The sequence below is a fragment of the Triturus cristatus genome, chromosome 8 (assembly GCF_964204655.1).
Source record: "Triturus cristatus chromosome 8, aTriCri1.1, whole genome shotgun sequence".
Lineage (NCBI taxonomy): Eukaryota > Metazoa > Chordata > Amphibia > Caudata > Salamandridae > Triturus > Triturus cristatus.
In genome coordinates this window covers 41,117,828-41,139,791 of record NC_140591.1, presented here as the reverse complement: position 1 = coordinate 41,139,791, position 21,964 = coordinate 41,117,828, and the positions used below count along the sequence as shown (strand labels likewise).

Here is a 21,964-nt window from a genome sequence, read left to right as displayed (position 1 = left end):
ATTAGTTGGTGGCACCAAAAAGATCTTGGTGTCATGTTAGACCCGAACAGCAATCCTCCTATCATTTTGAGAGAAAAAAGAAGTGTTGAGTCGGTGGTGGATGGTTCTTCACTACAGGCTCTTTTGATAAGCCAATATCCACTGGTTTTTGGTGACAAGCTAGGTTGCCTTAAGGGTTACTGTCATAAGATTAAACTTTTTCCTGGCTCAGCTCCTGTTTCCTGTAAAGTCAGAAATGTTCCGTTCACTGTCAAGGAAGACATGCTTAAGGAGTTAAATAAACTGAAGTCCCAGGGCATAATTGAGGAGGTGGAGGGTACATCTTGGCTTGCTCCGGTGGTGGCCGCAAGGAAACCTGACAACTCTTTGAGGCTCTGTGTGGACCTCAGACAACTCAATAAATGCGTTCAGGTAGATAAATATCCCTTACCTAACATTTCTGAGCTGTTGAGCATGGTAGGTGGGGCAAAGGTATTTAGTACAATTGACCTAACATCGGCGTACCATCAAATCTTACTTGATGAGTCCTCCAGAGATCTTACTGCCTTTATTACTCCGTTTGGGACATTTAGATTTATTAGACTTCCATTTGGCCTGGTTTCTGCAGCCTCAGTTTTTCAACGGGTCATGGAGAAGGTCTTAATTAACATCCCTGGAATTTGTGTGTACCAAGATGACATTTTGGTATATGGATCTACGGTTGCTGAACATGAAAGAAGGGTTAGGCAAGTGCTGGACAAGCTTACCTCTCACAATTTGACTGTAAAGAAGGAAAAGTGTAAGTTTGGTCTCGACAAAATTGACTATTTGGGACACACTATTAGTGCGGAAGGTGTAGTTCCAAAAGCTGACCTTGTGAATACCATTAGTAATCTTGTGGTTCCTTCTTCCAAGGAGGAACTCATGAGATTTTTAGGTATGGCTGAATACTATAATAAATTCATAAAGAATTTTGCTGAGGTCACGTTCAATATGAGAAATTTGTTAAAGAGAGGAGAGAAGTTTAGTTGGAATAGTTTGTGTGACAAGGAATTTAATGACATAAAAATGAAATTACAGAATGCTCCAAATTTGAGGAATTTTGACCCCAGTAAGAGCTCTATTATATCTACTGATGCAAGTCTGAAAGGTATTGGTGCAGTCCTGTATCAAGGGGGTGTTCTGCCAGAAAATACCATCATGTTTATATCTAGGTGTTTGAAAGGAGCTGAATGTCGCTATTCTGTAATTGAACGTGAAGCCCTTGCGGTACACTGGGCCATTTAGAAATTAAAAAAGTTTTTGTGGGGCACCTCATTTGTTGTAAGAACTGATCACAAGCCCCTTTGTGAAGTACTAACTAAAAAAGGGATTGACTCGATATCTCCCAGAATTTCAAAATGGGTGGTTGGATTACAGGGGTTTAACTTCATTGTTAAACATGTTCCGGGGTCAGAAAATGTTGTTGCGGATACTCTTTCTAGGTTAGTTCCTGACGAACAACAAGACAAACTGGATCAGGATTCAGATCCATCTTTTAGTCTTCCACAGGACTTTGTCTGTGGAGTAGATTATAAGGTTATTTCTCGTGAGAGGTGGTTGGATGCTTGTAAGGGTGACAACACTATTCAAGAAGTCTCCAAATTAATCTGTGAGGGTTGGAACCATAAAGATCAAGGCAGTGACTCCGTGAGAGATTTTTGGTTGGTAAAAGACCAACTTTCAAGTTGTGAGGGTTTGTTGTTGAGAGGTCACAAATTAGTACCCCCTGTGTCTTTAAGGAAAGAGGTTTTGGATTTGGCACATGAGGCACACTTAGGAATTTCTAAAACTAAGGAGAGGGTGCGTTCTAGCTATTGGTGGCCGGGTTTAGACACACAGATTGAACATTTAGTCAGGGAATGTGTTCAATGTGCTCTTAGTGAAAAGGTTTTGAAAACTAGGACACAGCCCATGGAAAAAAGAGTTCGTCCGTGTGGCCCCTGGAAGGATATTGCTCTTGATATTTTAGGGCCTATTCATGGGGATGGTTCTGACACGTTTGTTATAGTGGTCATGGATTTGTTTTCAAGGTGGCCAGAAGTGATTTTTGTGAAGAATATTAATTCTGCTACGGTTATTCGATGTCTAAAAGATATTATTGCCAAGGAAGGGATTCCTGAGACTTTGCTTACAGACAATGGGGTACAACTTGTCTATGTTCTTCACTCTGATGATGCTTAGTGTTCTGGAATGTCAGGACTAAGCCAGCTGTGGAATGTGTGTGAGCAGTGAGATCATTATCTTACTGACAGTTGGGTGGATGAGTTGTTTATACCTACTACTGAAAATAAACCTGAGACACCCTACTTCAAGCCTCAGCATCTTTCTTCTTCAAAGAGGTTTACTTTTCAACACTGGAGGGGTGGCTTACCTATGCCAGGGAAGTGGGTTGTAGGCGTGGCACATAGTGATGAATGCCATGTCGACTCTTCACTTTGTTGCACCAAAACACGCAACCTGCAAGGGCACTGTGTGTGTGTGTAAATGTACATGGCCTCCAAGGGTGTCACAATAAATGCTGCAGTCCTTAGAGGCCTTCCTTGGTCAAAGTTGACTTGGTACCTATGGTACCAGTTACAAGGGACTTACATGCGGACAAAGGGTTTTGTATTAATGCAGTTTAGGGAAAGAACATAGGCCCTGGGTACAGGTTGGCAGGAACCCAGGGCACACTCAGTCAAATTACATCAATAGTTTGGCAAAAAGTGGGGGGCGACCATGCAAAAAGAGGGCACCTTCTCACAATGTGTTGTTAATGAGGAAGAAATAAAGACAATTTTATGTGGTGAACGTTTTTTTTAGGTTGAGCTAAAAAGAACTATTGTGGGCTTACAAAGAACTTGCCTAGGCTTATAGCCCACTCGCTGTTTACTGATGATTGGCTTAATTTTGAGTCATTTGCTGGCTTCTAAATTGCTAACTTTTCCTGTTCCAGGTTGTTGTTCTTGAGTTTGACCCTCCCATGGAGCACATTCTCTTCCCCATCTTCTATGGCTCACCTTTAGCAAACTACTTATTTTGCTTAAGCACTTCATAAGTCCATGTGTCTTTCAGAGTTCTCCATTGCATGTCCCCCGGCTTTCTGTGCTGTTGTCTCGCTCATGCTGCAAGCTCTCTCGTGTGCTTCTCCTCCCAACCAAACTACCCCAAACTCCATGCTACTATATGTGTTGCTTTGTGAAGTGTGTTACTTTCCCTCATGCGCTGCTTTTTCTCTCCCCAGTCACCCCCGTTACTTCCTTCCCACCTGCTCCTCCTTTGCAATCCAGAATTTTTTTTTGATTTTGGGCTATGACCAGGCAGCGAAATGCTGCTGAAGCCCCTGCCTAGTAAAATCACTGTTTGTGCTATTACTATTTATTATTTCCATTTCTTGAGGCCAAGATGCCTAGTGATAGGTAAAAGAAAATGCCCCCCGTATCAGTTATTAGGCATGTAATGACAAGCAGGCAAGCAATAACACCTGCATGTGGGTGCCTAAAAAATGACAGACTTTTGCGTTGCCCATGCTGCACAGCAACTGCTGTACAGCATCACCAAAAAGCACTGGCAAACCCAATGGGTCCCAAAAAACGAGACACACTGGCTTTCACAATGCTGATTCTCTTCTAGTAAATAGTCTGATGCAATACTCCCTTGCAGCCTGCATGAACAGATGCTTTCAGGTCCAAAATCCAATAAAAGGCCCGATTATTGGGGTGCAAATACTTTGGGCACTCATTTTTGGGAAGATTGTAGTGGGTTGGGGAGTGTATGTGGTGCCTCTGACAGCAACTAGTTCAATGTAAGATTCTGAATTTGTTGGCAAACGAATTTGGCTTCAAGAAACAAGCAATCTGCTGAACATTCCGAGCACAGCATTCACATAGAAACAAAAGACCCCCTGCTGACAATCCACTGCCTATGAATCTGTCTGATGGAACATTCCAAGCACAGCATTCACATAGAGACAAATGACCCCCAGCTGACTATCCACTGCCTAAGTATCTGGCCGGATTCCTTGCAGACTTGGCATTGCCAGAGTGAAAGCGGAGCCCGGCACCAAACATTCTGCGGCCTGGCTGATGGAGCGTACGTGTTGTTTAAGAGACCAGAACCAATGGTAAGACATGGCTGTCTGTAATAAAAGATGTACAAGTGTACCTCAGGTTTTGCTTTTGACATTAAGCCTCTTGTTGATTTAAAGTGTGGGTTCAATCTGATTTTGGGGTTTCATTGTGTCTTGCTAGTAGCGTGGATAGTGAAGCAGAGCACCACATTTTTTAATATGAGGAGCTTACAGAGAAAAGTATGACAATTTAGAAAATAAAAAGCCTCTGTATACCCCAGACTGATTCTCAGCCATGGGCAGTCATTTGTTGTGAATTAACTCTTGGCGCAACCTTGCAGAAAGAAAAGTAGATATGTGTCCAGGCAATGTAAACCATTTGTAGTGTGCTCAGGGAGTGAAATATGCAGAAACATGTGGTTTTAATTACGTCTAGCTAGTAAGCTTGAGAGTGAACAATAGTGTTGTATTTTTGGTTACAGAGAGCTAACAAAACAATGAGGACAAAAATAAGCTATCGTAAACCCCGCCGTGGATGGGAGTACTTACCTAAGGAGGAGTAGTCCTAACGACGCCCTCAGGATACTGAGAGTGGACGAAGACCTGCAAAGGAAGAAGAGAGGAAGATGTAGAACTAGAAGAAAGACTGACAAACAGGGAAAGAAGGAAAAATTAGAAGACAGAAAGAACAATACAGAGGAAAGACATGGAGTGGGAAAACCAACAAAGGACTATAAAAGGGTCTCTCATGCTGGCAATCTTTGACCCAAGACCTGGGAAGCGGAGGACCACCAACGAGGAGTCGACTCACGGAGGAGAATAGCCTGCTGCAAAGGGAACATGATGAAGATTCATAACAGCCAGAAGGAATCGAAACTGAGGAGCTCTGTTAGAGGGAGGAGCACCACAGGGCAAAGAGGCAGACCTCGAAATACAGACAAATGACAGAAATGGAAGCCTGCACTCCACCTGGAAACGCTGTGGGCCCATCATGGTTCTGATGAGGACCGTGGATGACCAGGTGCGTGACAGGGGTAGTTCGGGAAGAGTACAGGACAACCGATGTCAAAACCATGACAACTGTGCATATGATCCTAAAATCTCTTGAATTTCTTTTTTTTAGGAGCAAGTCTTGATGGCCTAACTAAGGGCCTTGTTCTTGTAATGGAGGGTTGAGGAGAAGAGAGTATGAAGGACTAAGAAACATATCAAAAGAGAGCATAAAACAGACAGGAGAAACAAACAGAAAGAAATTCAAGCAGAACATGGCTGGAAAAGATGTAGTTGGGAAGAACAGCAGTAGATGATGAGTTGAGAAGAATCAGATATCCAATCATTTAGATTTTTTTTTATGTTACCTGTGTTAAAAAGACACTTACCTTGTCCTTTAACCTGAGGACACTGGCGGTGGAGCTCTAGCCGCCCTCTGGAGCTAAGAAGGAGTCTGCTGGGCCTAAGCCTAAGGAAAGTAGTAGAAAGGATCCTATGAGATCTTTAAAGACTTCCTAAAGAATTTGAGCCTATAGGATAAATATAGAGCAATAAAACATTGAATTACTCAGAAAGTCTTGTAATTGGTTAGTGTTACAGAAATAAAACAAACAAAACAAACAGAGACAGATAAATTAATATGCAGAGTTCCTCAGCTCCAACCTTTTCAACATGTCCATGACACTACTCGCCAACATCATCACGGTCTTTTCCTACAGCGATCATACACAACTCATCTTTTCCCTGACGGACAAAACAACCACCGCCAGAACCAACTTCACAAACTGCATGACCATGGTAGCAGACTGGATGCGAACCGACTGCCTGCAGCTCAACTCTGACAAGACAGAAGTACTGGTCTTTGACAACAAGACCTCCTCAACGGACTCCATTTGGTGGACATCGAAGATAGGACCCAACCCCGCACCCACATACCACGCACGTAATCTGGGGATCACCCTAGATAATAAACTCAGTACAGCGGCTCAAGTCAATGCAGTGTGCACCTAATGCGTCCACTTCCTACTCATGTTGCAAAAAAATCTTCAAATGGTTGCCTTGGAACACTAAACGGATCATCACGCAAGCACTCATCCTCCCTGGGCTGGACTACGGCAACATTCTACGCCTGAATCTCCAAACAACTCCTACAAAGACTCCAGACCTATGTTCTCAGTAGGGCGCACTTGCACGCACCCTGCCATTACACACCATGCAGAGTTGCTCCAGTAGCGTGCACGCTAGTCGCCAGAGCACACATTACACGGAGAGAAAAAGTACATTACTCAGCTGCCTATTTCTTAATTTGAGCGGCGTGAAAGATCCCGCTCTCTTTTGATGCCGAGGACCATGAATTCCAGGAACACCTCAGTGACCTTCTTCAATGGCCTGTGGAAGGTTGCAGGTGCAGTTCAGGCCCGAATGGATGTGGCCTAACAGCTAGAGCAGTCGACCTCAAAGCTGGGGAACCGGGTTGTATTCTCGGCAGGGACGCTCAACAACCTGTGATTCTGGGCAAATCACTTAATCTCCGTGCCTAACAAAATGAATGTGCCCGTCTGTAACGCAACTGGTGCTCATGTCAAGCGCTCGGATACCTTTGGGTCTATTCACGCTATATAAAACTCAAAAGAAAAAAAATACTAGCGTCTCTGTAAACTATGAAGGACCATGATGAGCCTGAACGGCAGTGTGGGAAGGGTCTGCACTGTGGGCCGCTGCTGCCTGAGGGCGAGCCAGGGAAGCCGATCACTTCGGGTGATCGTAGGCTAGTGGTATCTTCCAAGGATGTAGCGACCTTTTGTCTGATAAAGCCCGTTGTGTGAAAATGTTAATATTGTTATAGCAAACTGCACTCTAGCTATGGGTGCTGCAAATAAGGGCTGTACTTTCATGGTGAGGCAATCAGACATGTCATTTCAGAACACTCGAGTTCTCATTGGCAAAATCAATATGACTAAATATTTCAGAATGCATTCAGGTAAGTCTCTTTTCAACGATTTCTGAGCATTTTTCCCTAAAATAAGAATATTTTCATTAAAAATTCGAGAAAGTATTTTTGAATCCCATTGCTTGTTTCCCCTCTTGGTGGGCAAGTAACATGCTCACATTGTGCCTCTGGCGTACCACCTGCTCCTGGGCAACGTCCTCCACAAGTCTTGCCTACCCGTGCCACTGTCGCTCTGTGTGATCTTCCCAAGCAGACTCGGCCATAAGCATTAATCTCTCACCTTGTGTCAACTACAGACGCACCTTGTTCTCTTGGTCAGCTTGCCTCTCATGCATGTGTTGGCATATGTGCTTACAGTGCTTGCAATGTATGAACTACATCTCACCCTGTGCCTCATTTCCTTTGTTAGCCAATAAAATGCCAATGCCTTAATGCGATGGTTTGATTCTGGTGCTGCATAAGAAAATCTATACATATTAAGCTCTGTCAGGACTTTCACTTGGCCATCACATGCATACAATGTAAGAAAGTATTCAGTTTTGACTCTGTTTGAGAGTCAAGCTGACCAAGGGGGCAAGGTACGTCAGTAGAGGACAGGACGTAAACCCGGCCTGAGAAGGAGGCTGCCCAGGAGCACACTGTGCCAGTGGCACAAGTTGAGCCAGACTTCTGGAGAAGGTTGCTCAGCCAGCAGAGGTTGTATTCTTAATTTTTAACATGTTTTACACAGGCTGAAAAAAAGACCAAACCTCCTCGATAAAGTTTAGTTGTTCTCGGAGTGGCTGGCAGGACCAACATACGTGTTGTCCTGCATGGACTGCACATTAGGGTGCACGCCCTTTCAATCCTGGCAGTCTAAACTCTAAGGCCACTGCCTTAAGGTTTCCCTTTGTTGAAGCTCGTCTGGGAGGGTGATAGAGGTTTGGAATGTGCAATACGTTTAAGGTCAGTTTGATGTTAGAGACGTCTCTAGCACTTGAAGCCTTCTGCTTAGAAATGCTCGCAATGCCTCATAATTGGCCATTGTTTTGCAAAATACGTCAGAGTGGGCTTCGGCTTTCACTGGGCAAAGAGGTCTAGTGAGCATTATTCATTTCTGCAATACACAAATGCTTTATTTTTATTTTTAGCACTCCAAAACTCCATTGAAAAAATGAAAGTGATGTCCTTTTTCTGTTGATGAAACCGTGCACGGATTTATTTGTAAATTATGTTAGTTAGTCTCAAGAAAAATGCTCAACAATGAAAGGGGGGGGGTTCAAGATTTGTGACCATCACATTTGTGTTTTTTCACCCAAAGCCGCGAGGTGGATCAGCAGGCGGCAGGCTCCAAGTATATTTTAAGGGGGACATGTCCCCCTGTAATGACGCAACATTAAAGGAAGGCCCTTGGGGTGCAGCTCTCACTGATATTTGTTGGGGAAAATGGTATTGTATGCAAGGTGATTTTGGAGCTTTTTAATTATTACTGTTCTATTTGAAGGAATCTGTATTTTTTTTAATGCAAGTATTAAAGCACATTCACTGAAATGTCCACACCCCCAACGCAGGTTGGAGGTGTGGAACTTTGCAAAGACTGCAAACGCACAGCTTTGTGTGTTTTAAAAACATGTCTAACTTATAGCAATAATGGTGAACACGAAATTGAATTTGAATGCAATTTTCCATTTGATCAAAAGCACCAGCCAAACCTGTTGGACTTTAATTAGATGCCTGCAACCCTCATAGCTTCAGAGCAGACAGGCTGTGCTGAAGGTGCAGTACAGAAGGGGACCTTCCACCAGCAGGACAGGAATCCATGGTACAGGGTAGATGAATGAGAGAGCCTTGGATGGGGTCATTTTCTGAGGACACTAGTTCCATCAACATTCATAGGAGCCATAGCTGGCCAGGCAGCGACCCTGGCTTTGCCAGGGAGTGTGAATTGACGATTTGCATCTAGGATCTTGCTCTGCAATGACCCTGCTCATTGATTCTGCTTGTGCAGTGCCTCCCATTTGGCTGCTGGAGAGAACTCAACTGTCTAGAATTACAGGTAAAAGACAAGGCATTAATTAACACAGTTAGCATGATCAATGAGGCCACTGGCCCAATCCCTGCGTGAGGTACATTTCTGGTGCTTTTGCAGAGGATAGTCAACAAATTTTAATTTAGTGGCAGGGGAAGCAGTTTTTTTTTAAACTTATTTTTATTGCCATTTGCAGTACAGACGTGGTCAGTGTAGATCTCTTGTATACATTTCAAGTGATGCTTCTCTAACCGAGTGCAAAGTTACGGTCCCAACATGATCTCATTGAGTCCCTCTCTCAGGTTAAGATTGCAATGGTATGCGCAGGCCCCGTTCTCACCGCCCAGCTGCCAGTCGCTACCAACCCACTAACTGCGTTTCTCAGACAGCCGCCCATCTGTTTAGGGGCAGCTAAGGCACATGGTCAACCCAGGGCACCTCTACCAGTGGGACGTTCTAGCTCAAGCGCGTCTTTAGCTTAACTTCACTTGTCGGATCAGTCATCATGACCTACTCTAACTTATAACCTACAAACTAAGGGCCTGATTTAGATCTTGCTGGGACTACCGTCGTCCCGCCGCCGCGGCGGTTCCAAGAGCAATGTAAAAATACATGAGGTGGAAACTAATTTTACCACATGATTCATAGTGAGACAAGTGACACAGAAGCCTACCTTAGATTCCGGCGACAACAGGGTGGGGGAGCGTAGTGGTCACGTAGAAGCGGCACAGGAAGGACCTGGACGGAAACGGAAGTGGGATCTCGAAAAAAGTTATGTTTTCACATCATTTTCATCGTTTCTCCCAACCCGAGTTTGGAAGTTTCCCTGCCACAGTTGCCTCGACAGAAAGGCACATAGTAATTGGGACGGAGGTGTTCTTGGCGGGACTTCCTCTGACTGCCGCTTCTCCCTCTGATGCTGTCGAGGCGGGTGCAAGATTCTGGTGGAGGTGGCGGGACTCCGACGGTCTTGCCTCCAGAGACCCGCCAACATCTAAATACAATGAGTGGACCGCCAAGACGGTGAGCGGGAAGACCCTCGAAAAAGTGACGGTGGGACCATATCCACCAACATCTAGATCAGGCCCTTCGTCTCAGGGGTGAGCCCTGGCAGCATCAATGCAGGGGAAGCATTTATTATGTAAATTTATGACCACGATTAACTAAGCAAAGCCATAAGGACAAGGCCAGGCACCACAGTTCTTGTGCAATAAGCTATGGTGTGGTAAATAATTTTCATGTATTTTTAAATTTAAAATCTTTACTGATGGTTTTACTGCACGCCGCTCCCCTGTGTAATTTTTAGGTTTTGCCCAAGATTCCCTTGCGAGAGCTTTTGTTTGTTTCTTTCCTTGGATCACATTGGTCAGCGCCTGTCAGTTTCACTTTCTTCCTCGTGTTTGTCCCTTTGAAGGAGCATGGACAAAGTTCCAATTAATTACTTTATAGGTGCCCTTCCACTACTCAGGCTCGGATTCAGGTACCTTTTGAAATTCTTGCGCTCTCCCGTCATCGTTGTCGTCGTTGCTTGCCCGTTATTGCTTGCACAGCCGCCTCCTGCTGTTTCTGTTTCCCTCTGCCGTCTCCAGTTGTCGTTGCTTGTTGCATTTTGGTTGCACCTAGCAGTTAATTTAATGTTTTAAGTATGAGCTCACTAGGCAAACCTAACATCTTGGTTGTAGTGAAAGGCAAAATGGTCCGCTCTAAGGGCCATGCATATTATTTTCTGTTTCTCTGCAGAGAAGCAGAAAAGCATGTGACCTCCTAAACATACAGGTGACAGACCCGAGGAAAGGCAGTACAGAAAAGGTGACCTTACTCCCACATGTCACTGTTGCCCTAAATCACACTGCAGACCAGTGGTAGCAGGGCAACTTTCAAAATGGTGGGACAGCAATGATAACCAAGGTGAAGTGCAGTGACTAAGCAAACAAAACATGCAACGCCTAACTCCTAAAAGAAGGTTTAGCTGAAGCGGGGAGAATTCTGCCACAAAAGGGTATATTGTGCGACCATGATGCTCTAAAGAATGGGATGTATTATGTGTAAGAACAGAAGGAAAAAAATCCAGAACTCAAAATCAGAAGGGTGGAGTCCCAACACCCTAATGCAGGAGCTGTCACTGCAGCAGACAATTATTTTTGTCTCCTGCAATAATGTTTATGAGCACCCATGCTGTAGATAATGAAAGATTGTACCCGCCCGGAAGTGGTATCATCTCATGACTGGTCCCTTGATATGCTCATATCCAATAGAGACCAAGCCAAAACTGGTAGGTATCCACCTGCAGGGATGAGCGCATCTTTTCTCTCACTTTTCCCTACACTGGTGCACAGACAAAGCTGCACACTTACTCTGGCGTCATTTGAACTGACTCTGCATACAGGTAAAACACCACGACAACTGGTACACAAATTGTACTTCACTCACGCAGTTTGTACCCATCCAACACTGGCACCCAAAGCTAAAAGATCTAATTTCCCACCCATTTTCGCATCAAATCCTTGCATAAGTGCTATGACGAACAAAATCAAAATATAACTCCGGTCTTCAAGTCCACCAAAACACTACCCAAATATACTTGATGAAGTTCAATCCATAGCACACCCAAAGGGGACGGGTGCTGCATCCTTTGAAAACGTGCTCTGGCACCTAGTCAGGGTAATCAAGCGCTATACACGTGCTACTACACCACCACCCTGGGACAGATCAGACCCTACCCTGTCTGCACCCTATGCTCCACACAGCAGCAGGGTCCCTCTGTGAGGGGAGTCTCTGAGAACAGTCCAGGTCAGCTATGCTGCCAAGTTTTCGTTTTCCTTATGTGCGACATTACTATTTTTTCTGGGTGTGTATGTGTGCTCCTTAATTCTTTTGTGTGACGAGTCTCAAACTATTCATTTCCAAGGACACAATAGTCCATTACCAATATAAAACTGAACTACTTAACATATTTAATATATATTAGTGTTGCCCCTTGTACTGTAGAACTTGCGTCTCATATCTGATTTCACTGTGTGTTGCCTTTGTCTGCTCTATTTTACAAAGCTTGGACTGCATTTCATTATGTGCTTGCTCTTTCCATATAAAGTAGAATAGTTCTTAAATTAAAAAATGTGCCTACATAGCACTTCAAAACACAGGATGGGGTCAATTCCTTTACATTGCAAGATTTTATTTGGAAAAGATGTCTTCACACAGGCCTTCAATAACCACAGTTCAGCTACTAACCCTTGAAGATGTGTGATACCTTGGACTATGCAGCAATTAAACGGTGTGAGCCTTTTATTCCACCCAAATGTTTAGATTTAGGAAGAATCAAAATCAAGCAAAACAAATAAATTACAAACTAATACGAACAGAGGACTGACTGCATTCAATCACAACAAACTCTTTGCTTTCTCAAAGCCAGGCAGCACCGCTCTTTCAACCTTTTCCATTTTAATATGATGAAGTAAAACAAATGCACTCTTCTAACTGTAAATAGATACAGACTTGTTCAAAAAAGTGACTTAGGGCTTAAAGGCGTGTTTTACATTTAAGATCATCAAATACCATTTAAGGCAGCTCATTAACAAGTGGATGATGGCAGTGTCCCAATCAGTGCACACTACCTCCTTTTATATAGGAGTTACAGAGCACCAGGGGTCTGCTACTAACCAATGCGGAGCAAAACCAAAGGGGATGATGGACGGAGTGTTGAACATTGCAAGCACTCACCCCCACTCAACTGATCTGGGTTTAATCCATTGATGGAGCAGGTAGTACAAAATGTTGTATACCCCTCTATTTCGCATGAAAATACTAATTATATAATCTATTAACAATAATATTATTAATGGGTGATGCATGAATAACTAATCAATATTACTAATATTCGAATTACACGTGGGATTTGCAATTTGCATGGCTAAATAACCGTTATTACTAAAATCAGTACGCATACTAACAATAGAAAATGTGGTAATAGAATACTGCATGATAAATGTCACTTTTGTAATGTTGCCCGAGAGGAGGACCAAAAGGTGAATATATTTGCTTTAAATGTCGCTTTACGCTAGATAAATACAAGCACATAGAGGGATTAGTAAGGGGTTAACATTAGATTCATTATTTCTATGTATTAATTACTCTTTTGTGTTTGTTTTGCTTAAGTTAACATTCGGGCCTAAAATCCAAGATGGCCGCTGAAAGCACACGAGGGAGTGGCCACTGTCCCACGAGGCGTGGAGTGAGGTGCGCAGAAGCGACAAAAATCTCCTAAACCTCGTCACGACCTTTTACCCATAGTGTACCAGAACAAGGTCGGCATATGGAGGACTGCCAAGAAAAATAAACAATGGACTATACAGTAGAAACAGAAAAAAGACAACTCTTGAACCTTCCGATGATCTCACCCCTCAAACTGTACTGAAAATTATAACATTACCATCGGACGATCTCAACCAACCAATCACGACTGTCCTAAAATATTAATTTGTATCTTCTTTACTTCATTTTTATTATAAAAACGATGGTAGAATAGGGAGGGCACGGCACGTCACTTTGGGGTCTACGTTGCTTTGCGTTGCCTTGCTACGTTTTGCCACGTCGCTTTGAGGGTCCGGATGCTGCCCAATTATCTGATGACTGCGAACTTTTCCTGACTTTACGGGCAATGATAGATGCTTGCACGCCTCTGGTCCTTTGCCGATCTTTGGGACTGTAGCGTGCCGAGCAGAGAACTTTGAGCTTGGCCTCCTTCCGGACGATTGACTGAAAATTTGATTATGCAGAGCCAATGAATTAGATGACTCCAAATAGACAGAATAGGTAAATATGATGTTCCGCGATTTATTGAAAATATGATAATCTCTCTAAAACTTGAAAAGACTAATGCAAATATTTAGATAAATAAGATATTGATTAACAAAGAAAACGAGTCTGTGGTTTTTAAGGAAGGTAAGATCTAAATCTTATAATGTGTTTTAGCTGGTTCTAAATCACCATCAACTAATCCAACTAATTGGTCCATTGACCGAGTGGGAGGAGTGCCTTGATGTTTAGGATTGAGGATCTGTAGGCGAAGAGCGTTAATGTATATTTGTAAATAACTTTTCCTCCCTATAGGTTATAAGGTGTTCCCCCCACGTCGAGCGCATGAACTACTCATCCCTCCTGTGTATGCAGACTAGTAAGAGAGATGAGTGAGAATTGGTGTTATGGGCTGCACCAACTACTGCATGCATGAATGAGTTAGTGTGACGTCGGGTCTGCAACGCAGGGAGGATATTGGTGCATGTTACCCGGTCTTGCGCTCCATCAACATCATCATTCTTTAGCTCACTCCGCCACCCAGTTCTGACATGGCCATATGCAAACCAGTCTGACCCTGTGCCTCATGGGAACAGTCCAGCCCGAACTGCCAAGCCATGTCTTCCCTGGACCGGAAACAAGCATCCTGGGACCGGTTTCTGGCTAATCAGCAGTCATCAGCCAGGCTGGCTTGGCAGTTCGGGCTGGACTGTTCCCATGAGGGACAGGGTCAAGACTGATTTGCATATGGCTGGGTTCAAACTGGAATGGCATGGTGAGCAAAAAAACGATGGATTTAGGCCCAGATCGCTGTACTGGGGTGAATGTCTGATATTGTTCTGCATTCTGTCCATCAACTGTTGTTTTTGCATTTTTCACCCCGAGGGGGACGGGTATGTCTAGACGGGTATGCCTAGATGTGGGTCCCGTGCTCTCCATGCCACTGGAATCAAGCTATCCTGGCTGAAGAGGGGTGAAACCCCGACACCGGTCCTAGGATGCTTGCTTCCAGTCCAGAGAAGACCTGGCTTGGCAGTTCGGGCTGGACTGTTCCCTTGAGGCACAGGGTCAAGACTGATTTGCATATGGCTGGGTTCAAACTGGAATGGCATGGTGAGCAAAAAACGATGGATTTAGGCCCAGATCTCTGTACTGGGGTGAATGTATGACATTGTTCTGCATTCTGTCCATCAACTGTTGTTTTTGCACTAACCAATGCGGGGCAGTATTTGTATTTGGCTCCAACGTGCCATCTGATGTATGGAAATAATGCCCACTGTCACCAATGACCTTCTGACCCCTCACTCTTGCATGGGGCCAACAACCTCTCGGATGGACTGCACATTTGGGATGGAAATGATTGTGAGCTGTAGACAGTGAAGTAGGGGCGGAGGGGGCAGGACGCGAGGAGTGATAAGTGAAATTACAATGCAGTACTATACGTCACCAGTGCATTGCACGTTTAGGAATGAAAAGAGATGGTGTGGTTGTTTTACCGGTTAAGGCTTCCCGATGACTGCTTGCAGTCTTGCTTCACGGGTGGGCTGTGTTACAATTGCAGAGACCCTGTCTAGACAGGGCGGTCACAGGCAAAGGAGGAGGTAATGACTCATCATAATGACACTACAACGCTGAGGTCACATAATGACATAACACATACGACAAGATGCCTGGCGGTGTCAGAATAAAACATCCTAAAAAAATAAAATATATATAACTAGCACAGTTGTGATTGCTGCTTGTGTGGAAAGAGTTCCGGACATAAGAATAAGCGGCAGTGGTGCACACTGGCAACCACCGGCACAAATTAAGCACTGCGGATGACCTTAGCTGCCCTGCAGGAGTGTAATGCACCCCCTGGATCCAGGGTCAAGGGGCACAGGAGTGAGTGGGGGCTAGGGGTCTGTATGCCTAATGGCAGCTCGGTGTTTAGGTGCCTACATCACTAGTTTCAGGGAGTCAGAAAACAACAAAAGGTGCCGAGATCCACAAGAGGCTGGACCCAGCGCGTGCTGTTTGTGTATTTAAAGCTTTCTCCGAGCCACCCGCAGCCGAACTGATCCAGTGCCACATGTGACAGAGTGTGTTCCATAAACAATGTATAGAAGAAGGGAGTCTCAGACTGCGCCGCCCAGGTCACCATAGCATAGGAAAATATCTGAGACCAAACAGGGTCAAGCGGATCACGGGAAAAAAAAAGAGAGGAGAAGCTGGAGAGGTGAGGGGAAGAGAAGAGATGAGAAGGGGATAGGCTGCACAGGAGAGGTGGGAAGGGGAGAGGCTGCACAGGAGAGGTGGGAAGGGGAGAGGCTGCACAGGAGAGGTGGGAAGGGGAGAGGCTGCACAGGAGAGGTGGTGGACGGGGGAGAGGCTGCACAGGAGAGGTGGTGGACGGGGGAGAGGCTGCACAGGAGAGGTGATGGAAGGGGGAGAGGCTGCACAGGAGAGGTGGTGGAAGGGGGAGAGGCTGCACAGGAGAGGTGGTGGAAGGGGGAGAGGCTGCACAGGTGAGGTGGGAAAGGCTACAAAGGAGAGGTGGGAGAGGCTGCGCAGGAGAGGTGGGAAGGAGAGAGGCTGCACAGGAGAGGTGGGAGAGGATGCACCGGAGAGGTGGGAAAGGCTACAAAGGAGAGGTGGGAGAGGCTGCACAGGAGAGGTGGGAGAGGCTGCACAGGAGAGGTGGGAGAGGATGCACCGGAGAGGTGGGAAGGGGAGAGGCTGCACAGGAGAGGTGGGAAGGGGAGAGGCTGCACAGGAGAGGTGGTGGAAGTGGGAGAGGCTGCACAGGAGAGGTGGTGGAAGGGGGAGAGGCTGCACAGGAGAGGTGGTGGAAGGGGGAGAGGCTGCACAGGAGAGGTGGTGGAAGGGGGAGAGGCTGCACAGGAGAGGTGGTGGAAGGGGGAGGCTGCACAGGTGAGGTGGGAAAGGGAGAGGCTGCACAGGTGAGGTGGGAAAGGGAGAGGCTGCACAGGTGAGGTGGGAGAGGCTGCACAGGAGAGGTGGGAAGGAGAGAGGCTGCACATGAGAGGGGAGGGGTGAAGGGGGCCGCAGGCGGGGAGTGGCCATGGCTTGAAGTGGGGGAGTGGAGAGTTAAGGTTGTCCAGAAACGGGGAGGGGTGGACAGGTAGACTCCTACCTGCGCAAACACCTGCTCAGAGCCCTCTCTCCCTCGGCCAGGGGCGGTGAAGATGACAATCCGAGGCCAGGGTGATGTCTGGGGTCAGAGGGTGAAGGTCACCGCACAGACGGAGGATCCTTCCACCCCTACAGCTGCTGGAGCCGGAGGAACAGGGCGGACGTGCCTGCATTCACTGCTGGTGCTGTCTCTGCACTCGCTGACCCGGAAGAGGAAATCACGTGCCTGTCGGCCTGAGAGTAACTGAAAGAGACAACGGATTAAGAAGTAACACAAACTGCAGTGACCCTGACCAGGCCTCGAGGCTGAAACCAGCCGCGGCCGAAGGACGGGAAGAAACCGAACCCCGAATTGAAAGGATGTTGGGGGGGTTCAGGTTAACACCGCCCCCAACACTCACCCCTGTGTATGTCAGGGAACGGAGATGTGTGTCTGTCCTAAGCCGCGCTTCCTTTCAGAGCAGCTTTGAGGGGAGTAGCAAAGATCACAGCGCCCGTGACAGCAGCAGACCCCGGACTCTGAAGAGGGGACGTGTGAGGGAAAAAGGAAAGTAAAAATATGGATATAGTGCATTGGACGTGGGAGGGTAATGACGAGAGTGCCGCTGCAAGGACTGGTCTCCAGGCAGTGCATCACTGACCCCTGTATCGACATCACCAGCCATGTCAAGTACCACGCATCATGGGTCAGACTAACGCGTTCTAGTGCCCGCATCACCGCACTTAATGCATTAGTCATGCACTATAGTTCCTACACCCTGTACGAACTGCTAACAAGGCTTTATAACAAAAACTGTTATCATCCAATATATAAAGCTATTATAGGGTCTTTTTGATTATATGATCAGTGTTCTTAATCTTTCTTGGGCTGTAAGATATCCAACTTGACCCACTGTGACTGCCAGGATATAATTGGTTATGTCACTTTTTGCTATGCACCTTTAAATCTCCTTGGATAATAAGCCCCTTCTGGTAGGATAGCTTGACCATCCACAGGTTTTGCATGCTGTGAGACTAAATGTTTTCTATCTTCATGTTTTCAATAGGACAAAAAAGCACCAACCCTTTCTTCCCCGCTTCGCCATGCCCGTTATTGCTCCTTCTTGCCTTGTTAAACTGATAACTTGTATATCTTGGTTATCTATCCATGCTTGTCAATGTTTTCCATGTTGCATACTTTTTTAGGACTGGTGTGTGTTTTTAGTTTCAGATTATTCAGTGGTCCTCATGTACTACTCTCTGGATATTGTCCCTTCCCTATTGCTGGTATTTCTCTTCTCACTTGTCGGTACACTTTGTATGGTGGGGTGCATATTCTAGTCTTTTCACGCACCATGTGCTGAATACTGGCATGTCTGCCATGCTTATACACCATTGGCACACTCATTCGAAGGACATAATTTTCTTCTGCTATGGACTTGGTTCTTGGTGCCTAGAGGAATTTCTTCCCTACAGGTTTTTTCCTTTTCAATTCTTCAGAAGCCATTATAATTAATCAGACGCCTTGAATAATAAATCCCTTATTCCCATGACCAGATCCCCTATTAACCATAGCAACTGTTGAGTGCTGTTCAAATTACAGACGCCTTTATACATCCACCATTAATGTGTAAGTACCAGTGAGGCTTTTCTCAACTTTATGATGAATCTTTTTTGCCGAAATATTTATTTATCATATGGCATTGTGAGCAATCCCCAATTCAATCTAGGTCTTCGTTCTACCCATACCAACCGTAGCTTAACAAAAAGAGATTAACCAAGAGGAATGGGAGTGTGGTTGAATAGGTACTAAAAACTGGGCAGTAATAAAATTGTAATCAGAGCAACTCTGCCAGCCATTGATCATGACAGCGTTATCTACCGTTCAACCTGCTCACTTAATTTTTCAGTACTCTAAACTCTTCTACCAGTGTATTGGCTAGTTGGCCTGTGGCTTAAGGGAGGAGTCAGTGAAGGGGAATATTTCAGATTTTGTCCAATTAATATCTATACCTGTAAGTGCCCCATACCTTGTTTTTTTGTTAATGATCGCCCAGAGGTTGAACTCAATTTTTCACAAAGAACGTAAAGTCATTAGCATAAAGTTATAATAAAACACATCTGTTTGGGAAGGCAATACCCCTGTGTTGATTGCTCTTCTGCAGCCATGTAGCGAAATACTCCATGGTTAGGACAAAAAGAAGAGGTCAGAGGGGGAATGGCAATGGCATGGAAGTATGTCTCCTGGCAACACTAATCCCTTCATCAGTGTGTTGAGTCAGTTTGCAATGATCCAAGCTAGACTTTTATTATCAAGATTCAATACAGTAAGCAGTCTGTAGGATGGGCATTCCTGGGCATCTTTGCCAGGATTTAGAATTACGGTGATCACAGACTCTCTGTCAGTGGGGGGAGGTAGCACTCCTGTTTCTGTCGATTCTTGATAGAGATAAGCTAGCCGCAATGCAAGATTTGTCTTAAATGCCTTAAAGAGCTCTACAGTAAGACTGTCCAATCAAGGTGCTTTGTTCCCTGGTAGGCTGTCAAAGGCCAGCGTGATTACATGTGCATTTATTGGGACCTGCATATAGGCCTAAGCCACACTCTCAATTCATGCCCAGGCAATATAGCACTATTTCCCCCAGACCCTTCGCTGACAACAAGCCTTATTGAGTGGATAATATTATGTCAAAAGATGCTGGGCCATTGGCAAACTGTCCAGATCCTAGTAATAACATATAGTTTCCATGATTGCAACTATGTACTCTGCAGGAAAGCTATTTCAGAAGTAGCAGCCTCGTTCTTGTTTGAGTTCTGTTAATAAAAACGCCTGCTAAAGCTTACTGAAAATATGGATTTAAGTGCATTTCTTCTGGGGTGCATCCCGTAAAAGAATAAAAGATTTCAATATATATACTGTAATATATGCTGCTATAAAAGAAGACCATGCATACTCTGAAAAAGAAGCTACTGAAAGAATTAGAGAAACTGACAAACAAAGCAAAGCGTATTTAACGTTATTGAAAATGACTTTCAAACACTTTCCAAACATATATAGATCATCTCAACCATTATTTCTTCTGCCTTCAATCTTTTTAAAAAGTCTTGAATCCCTGCAAAAAGGGCAGGCCCAAATGTGAGTATTAACACTATTAAATTGGGCATGACAATTTTTTAAAAAGCATTAAGTGCCATGGAAGCTCATAAACAAATCAGCTGTGTTTGTAACCTATAATTTAATCTCAAGGCAGATAATGACCTCTAAAAAGAAGGCTTCATAGAACTTCTGTCAATAAAACCGATAGAGAGCACTCTATCTTATGGGGCTCCTGCAAGGAGTAATCTTGCCAATCGCTGCTTTTCAATTTTATGAATGTCAAAAACATATTTTTGGATTGGGATGAAAACATAAACATGCCTGGATGTTCCAGTTTGAGTGCAGCTGCTAGAAGAAATACTATACTGCTTTCATTAGCACATTGGCATGTACTAACCCACTAGGACATCACTCCTTAGTGACTTTAACATGTTTCCCTGCCCTTGTATCCCTTTGATGCCCCTTCCTTGCTTGTAGCACCTGTTTCATTCAATCTATCTCGTAGCACACTCCTAGGAAATGGTTCATATTTAATTAGAACAAATGAATCTGGCTGTGGATTGACCCAGGAATTAATATACAAGTTAAATATTCAAAAGACAATATCATTGTGTCTTACTGAATTTTATCCTCCTCCCGACCAAGCTGTTTGAAAGTGTTCTCAGGCCAAAAGGAGATATATTAAATATGAGCTTTGATACATTTATGAGTCTTGTGGCAAATCTGGAAAGTAATCTTTGCGAATTGATTCAACCGATTATAATGAATGAGGCCTATTACAATGCAGTGAAAGTGCACATCCTCAAAGAAGCTATATTAGATAAGGTTCCAATGCAATCATTTGTGACTACCCCAGTAAGAATGTATGACATTTCAATTCATCCTTCACCATGCATGCCATTTCAGCTCGGCCTTTACCACGTATGCCTTTACCACACATGGTAAGTATAATTTTTTGTGATTTTAATCTCTTTTGGTACTAAGCCAGATAGAATTATTGTGAAACGCGTGAGTCAAATGCAACACGTGTTTATGTATGTGTTGGACCTGGCCCTTTTTGCAGGGTTATCCCCAAACCTTTTGTCTTCTTCCTCCTATTTGTTTCCTGACCTGTTTTTGTTGGCTAGCACTCTGGGGACTTTACCACTACCAACCAGTGCTAAAGTGCATATGCTCTCTCTGTAAATTATGATTGTGATTGGTTTATCCATGATTGGCATATTTGATTTACTGGTAAGTTCCCAGTAAAGTGCTCTGTGTGTGCCCAGGGCCTGTAAATTAAATGCTACTAGTGGGCCTGCAGCCCTGATTGTGGAACCCACATGAGTAGCCCTGCAACCATGTCTCAGACCTGCCACTGCAGTGTCTGTAAGTGCAGTTTTAAACTACCATGTTGACCTGGCAAGTGCACCCACTTGCCAGGCCCAAACCGTCCCTTTTATTACATTTAAAGGCACCCCTAAGGTTGGCCCACGGTAGCCCCATAGGCAGAATGCAGTGCATTTAAAAGGCAGGCCATGTACTGGTTTATTTTACATGTCCTGATAGAGAAATACTACTAATTTCGTTTTTCACTACTGCACAGACTATCTCTCCCATAGGCTATCATTGAAGGTGCAGTGTAACTTCCGATTGGGAAGAGAGAGAGATTTGGAGTTTAGGGTCTCTGAACTCACAATTTTAAAATACATCTTTTAGTCAAGTTGGTTTTAAAATTGGGTGTTTGAAAATGCCAATTTTTAGAAAGTGGGCATTTTCTTGCTTTACCATTCTGTGTCTCTGCCTGCCTGTGGAATCCACATATGGTTCAGACTGACAGTTGGTCTGTTTGTGCATTAACTCTAGATAGCCACACAAAGGGAACTGAGGTGTGCCCTGCATATCCCGATGGCCCATCACTAGGCTGATGTGTCTTCCTGAGCTAGAGCGGTGGGAGGAGTT

The 21,964-nt window shown here is 44.7% G+C and overlaps 1 protein-coding gene across 1 annotated transcript in view; it reads right to left on the bottom strand.

Moving 5' to 3' along the window:
* Positions 1-17,207, bottom strand: part of LOC146799920 (uncharacterized) — a 74,871-nt gene extending 57,664 nt beyond the window's left edge. Inside the window, exons 1-3 of the mRNA XM_085620879.1 lie at positions 16,949-17,207; positions 5,449-5,528; positions 4,619-4,672 (exon numbers count right to left, since the gene is read on the bottom strand). The gene's annotated coding sequence lies outside the window, so the exon portion shown is untranslated. The remainder of the gene's footprint in view (positions 1-4,618; positions 4,673-5,448; positions 5,529-16,948) is intronic.
* Between the last annotated feature and the right edge of the window lie 4,757 nt (positions 17,208-21,964).